This window comes from Mus caroli, unplaced genomic scaffold (assembly GCF_978045245.1).
Source record: "Mus caroli unplaced genomic scaffold, Mus_caroli_1 scaffold_10, whole genome shotgun sequence".
Taxonomy (NCBI): Eukaryota; Metazoa; Chordata; class Mammalia; order Rodentia; family Muridae; genus Mus; species Mus caroli.
In genome coordinates, this window is record NW_028227265.1 from 115,333,655 (window position 1) to 115,347,871 (window position 14,217).

Below are 14,217 nucleotides of genomic sequence, written 5' to 3' on the forward strand. Positions count from 1 at the left end.
TGGTTGTACAAGCTTGCAATCCCACCAACAATGGAGGAGTGTTCCTCTTTCTCCACATCCTCGCCAGCATCTGCTGTTACCTGAATTTTTGATCTTAGCCATTCTGACTGGTGTGAGGTGGAATCTCAGGGTTGTTTTGAGTTGCATTTCCCTGATGATTAAGGATGTTGAACATTTTTTCAGGTGCTTCTCTGCCATTCAGTATTCCTCAGTTGAGAATTCTTTGTTCAGCTCTGAGCCCCATTTTTAATGGGGTTCTTTGTTTTTCTGGAGTCCATCTTCTTGAGTTCTTTATATATATTGGATATTAGCCCCCTATCTGATTTAGGGTAAGTAAAGATCCTTTCCCAATCTGTTGGTGGTCTTTTTGTCTTATTGACGGTGTCTTTTGCCTTGCAGAAGCTTTGCAATTTTATGAGTCCCATTTATCGATTCTCGATCTTACAGCACAAGCCATTGCTGTTCTATTCAGGAATTTTCCCCCTGTACCCATATCTTCAAGGCTTTTCCCTACTTTCTCCTCTATAAGTTTCAGTGTCTCTGGTTTTATGTGGAGTTCCTTAATCCACTTAGATTTGACCTTAGTACAAGGAGATAGGAATGGATCAATTCTCATTGTTCTACATGATAACCACCAGTTGTGCCAGCACCATTTGTTGAAAATGCTGTCTTTTTTCCACTGGATGGTTTTAGTTCCCTTGTCAAGGATCATGTGACCATAGGTGTGTGGGTTCATATCTGGGTCTTCAATTCTTTTCCATTTTTTATGGAAACCAGTACTATGCAGTTTTTATCACAATTGCTCTGTAGTACAGCTTTAGGTCAGGCATGGTGATTCCACCAGAGGTTCTTTTATCCTTGAGAAGAGTTTTTGCTATCCTAGGTTTTTTGTTATTCCAGATGAATCTGCTGACTGCCCTTTCTAATTCGTTGAAGAATTGAGTTGGAATTTTGATGGGGATTGCCTTGAATCTGTAGATTGCTTTTGGCAAGATAGCCATTTTTACTATATTGATCCTACCAATCCATGGGCATGGGAGATCTTTCCATCTTCTGAGATCTTCTTTAATTTCTTTCTTCAGAGACTTGAAGTTCTTATCATACAGATCTTTCACTTCCTTAGTTAGAGTGACGCCAAGGTATTTTATATTATTTGTGACTATTGAGAAGGGTGTTGTTTCCCTAATTTCTTTCTCAGCCTGTTTATCCTTTGTGTATAGAAAGTCCATTGATTTGTTTGTTTTAATTTTATATCCAGCTACTTGATTGAAGCTGTTTATCAGGCTTAGGAGTTCTCTGGTTGAATTTTTAGGGTCACTTATATAAACTATCATATCATCTGCAAAAAGTGATATTTTGACTTCTTCCATTTTAATTTGTATCCCCTTGATCTCCTTTTGTTGTCGAATTGTTCTGGCTAGGACTTCAAGTACAATGTTGAATAGGCAGGGAGAGAGTGGACAGCCTTGTCTAGTCCCTGATTTTAGTGGGATTGCTTCCAGCTTCTCAAATTTACTGTGATGTTGGCTACTGGTTTGCTGTAGATTGCTTTTATCATGTTTAGGTATGGGCCTTGAATTCCTGATCTTTCCAAGACTTTTATCATGAATGGGTGTTGGATTTTATCAAATGCTTTTTCTGCATCTAAGGATCATGTGGTTTTTGTCTTTGAGTTTGTTTATATACTGGATTACGTTGATGGATTTCCATATATTGAACCATCCCTGCATCCCTGGGATGAAACCTACTTGGTCAGGATGGATGATTGTTTTGATGTGTTCTTGGATTCGTTTAGTGAGAACTTTATTGAGGATTTTTGCATCAATATTCATAAGGGAAATTAGTCTGAAGTTCTCTATCTTTGTTGGGTCTTTTTGTGGTTTAGGTATCAGAGTAATTGTGTCTTCATAGAATGAGTTGGGTAGAGTACCTTCTGTTTCTATTTTGTGGAGTAGTTTGTGAAGAACTGGGATTAGATCTTCTTTGAAGATCTTATAGAACTCTGCACTATACCCATCTGGTCCTAGTTTTTTTTTTTTTTTTGGTTGTGAGACTATTAATGACTGCTTCTGTTTATTTAAGGGATATAGGACTGTTTAGATTATTAACTTGATCTTGATTTAACTTTGGTTCCTGGTACCTGTCTAGAAACTTATCCATTTCTTCCAGGTTTTCCAGTTTTGTAGATAATAGCCTTTTGTAGAAGGATCTGATGGTGTTATGGATTTCTTCAGGATCTGTTGTTATGTTTCCCTTTTCATTTCTGATTTTGTTAATTTGGATGCTTTCTCTGTGTCCTCTAGTGAGTCTGACTAAGGGTTCATCTATGTTGTTGATTTTCTCAAAGAACCAGCTCCTTGTTTGTTTGATTCTTTGAATAGTTCTTCTTGTTTCCACTTGGTTGATTTCACCCCTGAGTTTGATTATTTCCTGCCTTCTCCTCCTCTTGGGTGAATTTGCTTCATTTTGTTCTAGAGCTTTTAGGTGTTTTGTGAGTCTGCTAATGTGTGCTCTCTCTAGTTTCTTTTTGGAGGCACTCAGAGCTATGAGTTTTCCTCTTAGAAATGCTTTCATTGTGTCCCATAAGTTTGGGTATGTTGTGGCTTCATTTTCATTAATCTCCAAAAAGTCCTTAATTTCTTTCTTTATTCCTTCCTTGACTGAGGTATCATTGAGAAGAGTTTTGTTCAGTTTCCACGTGAATGTTGGCTTTCTAATATTTATTTTGTTATTGAAGATCAGCCTTAGTCCATGGTGATCTGATAGGATGCATGGGACTATTCCTATATTTTTGTATATGTTGAGGCTTCTTTTGTGACCAATTATGTGGTCAATTTTGGAGAAGGTATGATGAGGTGCTGAGAAGAAGGTATATCCTTTTGTTTTAGGATAAAATGTTCTGTAGATATCTGTTATATCCATTTGTTTCATCACTTCTGTTAGTTTCACTGTGTCACTGTTTAGTTTCTGTTTCCATGATCTGTCCATTGGTGAAAGTGGTGTGTTGAAGTCTCCCACTATTATTGTGTGAGGTGCAATGTGCGCTTTGAGCTTTACTAAAGTTTCTTTAATGAATGTGGCTGCCCTTGTATTTGGAGCATAGATATTCAGAATTGAGAGATCCTCTTGGGAGATTTTACCTTTGATGTGTATGAAGTGCCCCTCCTTGTCTTTTTTGATTACTTTGGGTTGGAATTCGATTTTGTTAGATATTAGAATGGCTACTCCAGCTTGTTTCTTCATACCATTTGCTTGGAAAATTGTTTTCCAGCCTTTCATTCTGAGGTTGTGTCTATCTTTTTCTCTGAGATGAGTTTCCTGTAAGCAGCAAAATGTTGGGTGTTGTTTGTGTAGCCAGTTTGTTAGTCTATGTCTTTTTATTGGGGTGTTGAGTCCATTGATATTAAGAGATATTAAGGAAAAGTAATTGTTGCTTCCTGTTATTTTTGTTGTTAAAATTGGAATTCTGTTCTTGTGGCTGTCTTCTTTTAGGTTTGTTGAGGGATTACCTTCTTGTTTTTTCTAGGGCGTGGTTCCCGTCCTTGTATTTTTTTTTTTCTGTTATTATCTTTTAAAGGGCTGGATTTGTGAAGAGATAATGGGTGAATTTGGTTTTGTCGTGGAATACTTTGTTTTCTCCATTTATGGTAGTTGAGAGTTTGGCTGGGTATAGTAGCCTGGGCTGGCATTTATGTTCTCTTAGTGTCTGTAAAACATCTGTCCAGGCTTTCTGGCTTTCATAGTCTCTGGTGAAAAATCTGGTGTAATTCTGATAGGCTTGCCTTTATATGTTACTTGACCTTTTTCCCTTATTGCTTTTAGTATTCTATCTTTATTTAGTGCATTTGTTGTTCTGATTATTATGTGTCGGGAGGAATTTCTTTTCTGGTCCAGTCTATTTGGAGTTCTATAGGCTTCTTGTATGATCATGGGCATCTCTTTCTTTAGATTTGGGAAGTTTTCTTCAATAATTTTGTTGAAAATGTTTGCTGGTCCTTTGAGTTGGAAATCTTCATTCTTATCCAGTCCTATTATCCGTAGGTTTGGTCTTCCCATTGTGTCCTGGATTTCCTGGATGTTTTGATTTAGGATCTTTTTGGATTTTGTGTTTTCTTTGATTGTTTTGCCGATGTTCTCTATGGAATCTTCTGCACCTGAAATTCTCTCTTCCATCTCTTGTATTCTGTTGCTGATGCTCGCATCTATGTTTCCAGATTTCTTTCCTAGTGTTTCTATCTATCTCCAGCGTTGCCTCACTTTGGGTTTTCTTTATTGTGTCTACTTCCCTTTTTAGGTCTTGGATGGTTTTATTCAATTCCATCACCTGTTTGGTTGTGTTTTCCTGCAATTCTTTAAGGGATTTTTGTGTTTCCTCTTTAATGTATTCTACCTGTTTGGTTATGTTTTCCTGCAATTCTTTAAGGGATTTTTGTGGTTCCTCTTTAATGTCTTCTTCTTGTTTAGCAGTGTTTTCCTGTATTTCTTTAAGTGAGTTATTTAAGTCCTTCTTGATGTCCTCTACTATCATCATGAGATATGCTTTTAAATCCAGGTCTAGCTTTTCAGGTGTGTTGGGGTGCCCTGGACTGGGCGAAGTGGGAGTGCTGGGTTCTGATGATGGTGAGTGGTCCTGTTTTCTGTTAGTAAGATTCTTACATTTACCTTTTGCCTTCTGGTGATCTCTGGAGTTAGTTGTTATAGTTGTCTCTGTTTAGAGATTGTTCCTCTGGTGATTTTGTTAGCCTCTATGAGTAGACCTGGGAGACTAGCTCTCTCCTCTGAGTTTCAGTGGTCAGCGCAGTCTCTGCAGGCAAGGTGTCCTCTTTCAGGGAAGGTGCACAGTTATCTGGTGTTTGGACTTCCTCCTGGCTGAAGATGAAGGCCCAAAACAGGATCTTTCCCAGAAGCTGTGTTGCTTTGGCCTGTCACAGAAGCCTTTGTTTCAGTAGTCCACACTCTCCCCTGTGTAGACTACTTTCCGCTGAGTCCTGAAACCAAGATGGCTACCGCGGATCCTGAGGCAAAGGTCACCCAGGCTGGGTGGAGACCTGTCCTCTGGCCCCGAAGGTGTCTGGTTGTCTGGAGCCGAAAATGGCGCCGCCTCGGGAGCTCTGTGGCTCTCGCCTGTCCCAGAAGCTGCTAGTCTCTGTAGTCCACACTCTCACCTGCAGACTGCCCGCTGCGGAGTCCCGGGAACAAAGGTAGCTCCCGTGGAACCTGAGGCAGAAGCCTCCTGGGCCGGTCGGACACCTGTCCTCTGGCCCCGAAGGTGGTTGGTTGCCTGTGTTTTTCTGTAGTTCCTTCTTAAAGTCCTCCATCATCATCATGAAAACTGATTTTGATCCATGTCTTGCTTTTTTGGTGTGATGGTGTATCCAGAACTTGCTGTGGTCGGAGAATTTGGTCCTGATGATGCCAAGTAACCTTGGTTTCTGTTGCTTCTGTTCTTATGCTTGCCCCCTTCCATCTGATTATGTCAAGTGCTTGCTACCCTCAAGATATCTGATTGGGGGGCTGGTGAGATGGCTCAGTGGGTAAGAGCACCGGACTGCTCTTCCGAAGGTCCGGAGTTCAAATCCCAGCAACCACATGGTGGCTCACAACCATCTGACTCCCTCTTCTGGAGTATCTGAAGACAGCTACAGTGTACTTACATATAATAAATAAATAAATAAATAAATAAATAAATAAATAAATAAATCTTTTAAAAAAAAGATATCTGATTGGAGCCTGTCCTTCCTATAATCCCAGTTGATTTAGGACTCCTCAGTGTCCAGCTTTCTCTGTGATCCTTTGCTTGTGGGCTCCTATGCCCCTGAGATTCTGGGTGTGTAAGAGTTCTTGGCAGTCAAGTTCCTCTGAGACCCTGAAATACTGGTGTGACCAACCTCCCCTCCTTTTATCCTCGGATCCTGTTGTCAAAGATCCTGGGCGTGTTACAGTGCCTGGAATTGGTGTCTCCTTTGAGGAGCTTGGAGCTGTCTGGTCAGTGGTTCTGAGATCTCATGGAGAGTCCCTCTAGGGACTATGGGGGTGTATGCCATCTCCACACCCAAGGTGACCAAGTGCTGGCGCCTACCAAAAGGGACTTGTGACGCTGGTCAGGCAGGTTTTCTGTTTCCCTAATGCTGTCTCAGGTTCCATGAGATTGGATTGGAACAAAAGTTGTGTTCCACTCACCAGTGGTCCTAAGATTTCGTGGAGAGTCCTCTAGGGACCATGGGCTTACTCTGAGCACAAGGTGAACCTGTGCTGGTGCTAATCAGAAGGGATTTGTGCCCCTGGTTAGGCCAGGTTTTCTGCTTTCCTAATGCTGTCTCAAGGTCCACGCAATTGGATTGGAACAGAAGTTGTGCACAACTCACCAGAGGTCCTAAAGTCACATGGAGAGTCCTCTAAGGACCTTGCAGTTGTCCTCCTACTCTGCGCACAAGGTGACCTGGTGCTGGCGCCCACCTAAAGGGCTATTACTGCTTTTAATAGTCTATCCTTAATTAGTGAATTTGTTCTGATTATTATGTGTCAGAGGAATTTCTTTTCTGGTCTAGTCTATTTGGGTTCTGTAGGCTTCTTGGATATTCATGGGCATCTCTTTCTTTAGGTTAGGAAAGTTTTCTTATATAATGTTGTCGAAGAAATTTTCTGTCCCTTTAAATTGAAAATTTTCATTCTTATCTATACATAGTAACCTTAGGTTTAGTCTTTTCATTGTGTCCTGGATTTCCTGGATGATTTGAGTTAGGATCTTTTTGCATTTTCAATTTTCCTTGACTGTTGTGTCCATGTTTTCTATGGAGTCCTCTGCATCTGAGATTTTTCTCTTCCATCTCTTGTATTCTGTTGCCAATGCTCGTATCTATTTTTTTTGTGATTTCTATCCTAGGATTTCTATCTCCAGAGTTGCCTCCCTTTGTGATTGCTTTATTGGTTCTACTTCCCTTTTTAGATCATGGATGGTTTTTTTCTACTCTTTCACCTGTTTGGTAGTGCTTCTCTGCAACTCTTTAAGGGATTTTTGTCTTTCCTTTTTAAGGGCTTCTAGCTGTTTACCTGTATTTTCCTGTATTTCCTTCTTAAAGACCTCCATCATCATCATGAGAAGCTACTTTAGATACATGTCTTCCTTTTCTGATGAGCTGTTGTATCCAAGACTTGCTATGGTGGGAGAGTTTGGTTCTGATGATGCCAAGTAACCTTGGTTTCTGTTTCTTCTGTTCTTATGCTTGCCTCCTGCCAACTGATTATCTCAAGTGTTTGCTGCTCTCAATATATCTGATTGGAGCCTGTCTTTCCTATAATCATGATTGATTCAGGACTCCTCAGAGCCCAGATTTCTTTGTGATCCTATGAGTCCTGGCTCCTGTGAACCTGAGATTCTGGGTATATCAGAGTTCCTGGCAGTCAAGCTTCCTCTGAGACCCTGAGATCATGGTGTGACCAAGCTCCTGTTATCCTGGGACCCTGGAATCCTAAGATCCTGGGTTTTTTATAGCACCTAGAAGTGGTTTCTCCTCTGAGGATCATGGGGCTATCTGGTGTGTTAGAAACCATAGTATACCAGTACTGATCAGAGGGAACCCAAACTGCTGGTCATGCAGGGCTCCCATGTCCTTGCTCCTGCTGTCACAACCTGTCACAATTGGTTTGGAACAGATGTTGTGCCCCACTCACCAGTGATCCTAAGATCCTGTGGAGAGTCCTCTGGTGATGAAGGGGGTGCATCCACCGAGTTCATGAACAAAGGTGACCCAGAGCTGGCGCTGACCAGAAGGGACTTTTACCCCTGATCATGCGGGTTTTCTGCTGCCCTGCTGCTGGCTCAGGCCCACCATGACTCAATTGGAACCGATGTTGTATTCCACTCAGCAGTGATCTTAATAAGGCTTGGAGAGTCCTCTAGGGACAGTGGGACCACCTGCCAAGTTCGTGCCCAAGTAACATGGAGGTGTCGATCATTTACTTTTAAATTGCTTATGAAGTCGCCATAATGAGTCATCAAATAGGTTCAATATGTGTTCTAAGTAGAATCCCCAGATTAGAGGAAAGAGATCACCAAAGAGTTCAAGGAGAATCAAGGAGTTTTGTGTGGCCAGCCCACATTTCCAGGTCTTTAACTTCCCCTTACACATATGTAAACACTAAAATCTAACCTTAAATCAAAGGGCTCATTTTTCTGTGATCCATATTTTTGTGAACAGAAAATAACAAGATAGGCATCTTTCATGCTTCCTGAGTTAGTAGGCTCCTGCATCCCATGAGAAGGGCCTCAAAGATGACATTCAGGCTTAAGGGTCTTATATTTCTGATCCATCTTTGACTCTTTACCCCATTTTTACACCCACAGCCAAGCAGTACAATAGCCAATCACCTAGGAGCATGCACTGAAATGCAATATGTTGGAACTCAGGTCCATTTGTAAGTATCTCAGCTGCACTGCTGTACTTACATATTTAAAAGTCTTTCAGAATGAAACTTTGACCATGGGTCCAGAGTGTTCCAGGAAATGAGGGAAAGCTCCATAGAGAACTGGGCAGACAGCCTGACATTGGCTATCAGGTGGAATTTTGCTCTACTAAAGGTTTGTTATTTTGCAGAGATTCTTCAGAGGCCTCAGTGCAGTAGCATTGATCATCAAGCTGCAGTCTACTGAGCTCTAAATATTACCTTATTAGTTGCAAATACAGCATTCCAAGAAGAGCAAAAGAGATCCTTTAAATCAGGCTGGATTCTAATGAATTAATAGATCTTCTGAGCATCATTGAGAATTTGGGTTCATTGAAGCCACCATAGCCCCTTGTTAGCTCTTTGGAATTTAGTAGGCTCTCTCTCTCTCTCTCTCTCTCTCTCTCTCTCTCTCTCTCTCTCTCTCTCTCTCTCTCTCAACTAGGGTTAAAGTATTACCTTAAAGAGGCTTAAGGGGGCAAGGGATAAACATGGAATCATCCCAATATATGCCTGTTAAATTTGGTGGGTGGAAATTAAGAACTAGAGGCTTAGGATTTCCAGGTTCCTCCTCAGGTGACTATGCTTGGTTCATGTTTTAGGCACCTGTACAGGGGGCATGAGCTGGTGTAGTGACTGGGGATACTGTTCTCTGGGACCTGATTCCTCCTGCTGTATCTCTGTGTGTCACAGGATATCTGGGCATGTAAGTGACATAAGTCACATTTTCCAACAGCTTAGCACAAACTGAGAAATGTAAATAAAGGAATCTTATGATACCTACACCTAGATATGTTAAGGTACAGCTAAAATTGTAAGCACATGAGGTGTGGGTATGTGTATGTGTGTGTTTGTGTGTGTGTGTGTGTAGTCATGCCTACATATATCCAATACAGTTTCCCACATGTACAGAGATACTTCAAGTGATGTGTTTATCTGAGTGGGACATTCCTGCTTTGTTTCTTGTCTTAGTTAGACTTTCACTGCTGTGAACAGACACCATGACCATGGCAACTCTTATAAGGACCATATTAATTGGGCCTGGCTCAAAGTTTCAGGCAATTGTCATCAAGGCAGGAACATAGCAACATCCAGGCAGGCATGGTGGAGGAGGAGGTGAGAGTTCTAAAGTTTTATCTAAAAGCTGCTAGCAGAATACTGAATTCTAGGCAGGTAAGATGAAGGCCTTAAAGCCCACATGCACAGTGACACACCTACTCCAACAAGGCCACACCTACTCCAACAAGCCCCCACCTTCTAAAAGTGCCAGTCCCTAGACTGAGTGTATACAAACCATCACACTTCCTATTTGGTGCCATTGCTGCTTGATGCTAGTTAGAGTTGTGTCTGTAGAACTCATACCACATAGAGCTTCATGCACAGAGAAAAGATCTTGGCCTGCCAGGCTTGTCAAATCCTAACATTTAGATTGAGGAGGCTGGTTTCTTTTAAAGGTTAGGTCATTGTCATTATGTAAAATGAAGATAACCATGGTGAATAAGTCCTAGGTGGACAATGGCTTTGAGAGTGGTTCTGATCTAAATGGGCGGGGTTATAAGGTGAGAGATTAGGATCTTTACAACGGTATTGACCTTTTTTATTATACACCAGTAGCCTGTGTGATAACCTTGACCCTCCTACAGAACAAAGCCAAGTATTTCTTTCTAGCATTTTTTTACTTGGTTCTCTGAATCTTACTTAGAGACAATAATCAAGCAAACACAGAGAGAACTTGCTATAAGAACTTTGTTTGGATATAAAGGAAGAGAAAACTCAGGGATATAACATGGCACAAAAAGCAGTCTTCTTCAAGTTATCAAAGTCAGATGACAAACATATTGGTTTTGTTCTTAGTGCTCAGTGGCAGCAGAATCAGAAGACGTGGCCACAGTAACCTCAGGCCCCAGAAAGCAGTTCTCCAAAACCACAGCCTGTGAGTCTGCAATAGCAGACCAAGCCTGATTTCACATATAGGGATAAAGAAATCATGTACAGTACTTAGTGTCTGAGTTAGCAGGGCATGAGAGATCGTGGCAAGATATGTGATGGGTGAAATTGGTTCTCCACGTTGGTCCTTACTGCCAGCAGCATGAGCAATCACATTTATTATGATTAAATATAAATGATAGGCACAAAGACTAATAAAAATAATCCCCATTTGTCTTAATTTTGTTTTTATTTGTCTGCTCCTGCCATTAAATAAGTATCTAAACAGACATTTCCATTTTAAAAGTATAATAGATAAATAAATTAGACCAAGTCTAGCCATTTAGATCTAGAAGAAAAAATAAACAACTAATCACTGAATCTCAACATGAATTAAACCATGTGATGCTCACAAAAATTTTTTTGCACAAAGAAATTTATCTAATTGGTTCTTGGTGTTCCATGAAGACAATTATGAGGCAATATAGACCCCTTTTCTACCCAAATTCAGAGCTTACCTATATCCCTTCTCTTAGCTGCACTTTGGATAGCAGCGTTGAAATCACCTCCAAAGGAGATAGAAATATCCTGGGCCTTCTTGACCAAGTGTTCCTGGTCTGGAGCCTCCTCAAGTGCCTCCTTTGGGAGAACCTGCCGGGGTGTGCAGGGCCAGCAGGAGAAGGGTAGTGACCAGAGTGAGCATCCTCATGGCTGTGGGTTTCCTAGGAGACAAAAGAAACATCAGGAACACTCTTTGTGTGTGTGTGTGTGTGTGTGTGTGTGTGTGTGTGCCTGTCTGTCTGTCTGTCTGTCTGTGTATATGAAGATATTTGTGAAGAGAAGGATCATAGAGAGTGACTGCAGGTATAAATAATGTACATTGACAAGGAGAGGATTAGTCCTTAAGGTCTTCTTGATATTTTTATTCCCCCATGACAGCTTCCCTCATGACAGGCCTTGGTCCATGTGTTTGGCGGCTGCCTTTGGTATAAGCTGGTGAGGATGAGGAGGACACTGCTATTTCTTCTTGATACTACTTGGATTTGTTCTCAGATTTGAATGCTTTTAATGTTAAAGAAAAAAAAAGGAAAAGAAAAGAAAGGAAAAGAAAAGAAAAGAAAAGAAAAGAAACAGCACTGCCATGTATTATGTCTAAGGAACAATGCTTCTAAGTCTCTGAAGATGGATTCTTATCTCATATCTGAAGTTGTTGACACTGTGGTCAGTCCTGGATCCTGATTATGTAGAGGAGTCAATGCTTGTTGGCCACATTGACCTTATCAAACTATGGCTGAAAAGAGCTCCAGTAACTCTGGGAACAGTATTGGTCTAAGTAGGACAAGTGTTTATTCTAGCTACTTCTCTGAATGTAGGAATGTCAATTAAGACAATCAATACTAAAGCATACAACCTAATCATTTTAATCACAATAAGAACTTTATCTCAAGTAAAACAAATTAAAAACCTGGACATAAGACATAAAAGCATAAAACTACTAGGTGAAAATTTAGAAGTAGGTCTGGACAGTGATGACTTGCATGACGCCAAAGCTGCTGCGAACAAGGCAGGTGGGTAAGTGTGATAGTGAGATGGCACTGGGCTTCTGCATAAGGGATGAAATAAGCATTGATGGGAGGTGGCTGTCTAGAACATGGTGGAAATTTTTTGCAAGCATACATCTGAATAGAAACTAATACCCAAAACATATAGACAACCTATGCAACTGATAACCAAAACCAAGCTATACTAAGAGACATTTTTTAAAGTAGAAAGACATATTAAAGATTATATCATTATCCCTACTGGAATGATGAGGAAGTCATTTCTGTATTAGCGAAATATGTATGAGTTTCCACTTAACCACTTAATACTGTTCTTCGCAGCTACTACAGGCCCAGACAGAAGAACCATAGAAGGGTGTCTGATGATGAGGTCTCTTCCAGAGCAGCTGTGCCTTTAGTGAGTCCATTGCAGCTAGGCCTCAATGACACATCCATACTTTGAAAGTTACTTTCATTCCTTAAAGACCCTTGTGGTATGCAGTGAAGGCAGAGCAAGAGAGACAGCACTCCTCTTTCCAAACCTTGGGATACAAGAGCAGCTGAAACACCTTGGACAGATTTCCTCTATTTAAGAATTACTTGTGATGTCTTAAACTTGTGGTTAGTTTCTTCTGGATACCTCAAACACCAGTGGTGAAAGGACAGTTAAGAAATTTGTAAAAGCAGTGGTCAATGCAGAGCTTCCCAGAAGGAATTCTTATTTATCTTGTCCAGGACTAGATAATAACAATTTGCCCATTTTTGCTCACTTTAAGGAGCTTGTACTGCATAGCTCTGTGGCTGAGGTTTAATCACTGGTTTCAGAAAGTATGAAAGAGTACACAGGAAATGTGAGCCCAACAAAGCAGGGTTATGCTTTGTGAGGATAACTAGAATACATATTCAATGAACATGTAAAGAAGGATTTGAAAACTAGTTCTCAGTGAACCTCCCCAGGACCTAAGTTACAATCAGTAGAACTATTTAAGACAGTCAGCAGAGTAAGGACATGACATTATGGTGAGATTGTGTATTAGTTCTGCTGTGAGACTGGGCAGGTTCTAAAAGAGTCTCCCATGTGATTGAAGTATATTTATCAACACATTTTCTAAAAGGACACCATGCAAAGTTTCTTTGCCACTAAATAAGGCTAAACAGTTATCTAGATTCATATAGCAAAACATTCATGCCATTGTTCCTTGAGACTGGACAGATGGCAGGGAGATGGATCTAGTTACTCTTAGAAAGTGTTGTGTGCTCAGATGCATTATGCCTAAACCAATACTGGCCATTTATATAGACAATGTTAGGGACAGCATGATCAGAATGGACATTCCATGCTGGAGATGCAGTGACTTTCTACCACATAGTCCCTAAGAGGGAAAACAGAGCTTTGAGATGACCTCAAATCCTCTGACACTGCTATCAGAACGCAGGCTTGTGCTAGGTAATCTTAAGCATAAACTTGGTCATTTCTTGACCAGTACCATAATCTGGCACTTGTCAACATGTTGTATTTTTCTCCAAGATTTGAAGTGTTAATATTTCATTTTCTCCTTCCTAGATGACGCTGGGTCTAGAATGGTTAAGTCCTACTAAACTTAGTTTGTGGCAATCATATCCCCAAAGGTTATGACCTTAACAATTGGAGTCTTCTGGCAGGGGATTGGGATAAAAGGGAAGAGCCTCTAGGGATAGGGTGGTTTTACTATAAAAGAGACTCAGGGAACCACCTTGTCCTTTTCAAAGGGGCTGACATGTTCAGAAAATGTCATTTATCAACCAGTAAATGGATGACTATTACATGGTAAATCTTTTCACACATTCATCTGAGACTGCATATCCCACAGAACTGCAGGAAATAAGTACTATAGGCTATGCATAATATAATTATTATATGACGTTGTATGAGTACTCCTATTATACAAGACAAAATAGACTAAGGCAGATGTTCACACTGGAACACATTTGCCATACTGTGGGGAAATCTGAGTCTTGTTGAGAGAACCACAGGGAAAGAACTGGTGTTCCTTATACTGTTAGGCCTGAAATATGTATGGGCAGTTTTCTTGAGGAAAATTTTTTTGGTTTATAATGTTTACAAATATCCATCATCAAAACACACTCTGCTTTAGACAGGTTGATGATGATCCCTCCCTTCTGAGCCATGATGGATGGATGTACTCTGCTCATCTGATCTCAGCTTATAGCCAGTCTCATGATCACTCCTAACACTAGTACCCACTAGGCAACCATGCTGGAGAGTATTTCTGTAGTAAAATTTCTAAATCCTAGAGAACCACTCACA

At 40.7% G+C, this 14,217-nt stretch overlaps 2 protein-coding genes and 1 pseudogene across 5 annotated transcripts in view; 2 read left to right on the forward strand and 1 right to left on the reverse strand.

Annotated features, from left to right (window-relative positions):
* The window catches only part of LOC147002524 (cadherin-11-like), a 271,038-nt gene that overhangs the window by 150,966 nt on the left and 105,855 nt on the right, over positions 1-14,217 (forward strand). The gene's annotated exons all lie outside the window — the stretch shown is intronic.
* The window catches only part of LOC147002525 (uncharacterized), a 239,771-nt gene that overhangs the window by 119,624 nt on the left and 105,930 nt on the right, over positions 1-14,217 (forward strand). The window lies entirely within an intron of this gene.
* LOC147002528 (neutrophil antibiotic peptide NP-2-like) lies at positions 10,315-11,077 on the reverse strand (annotated as a pseudogene).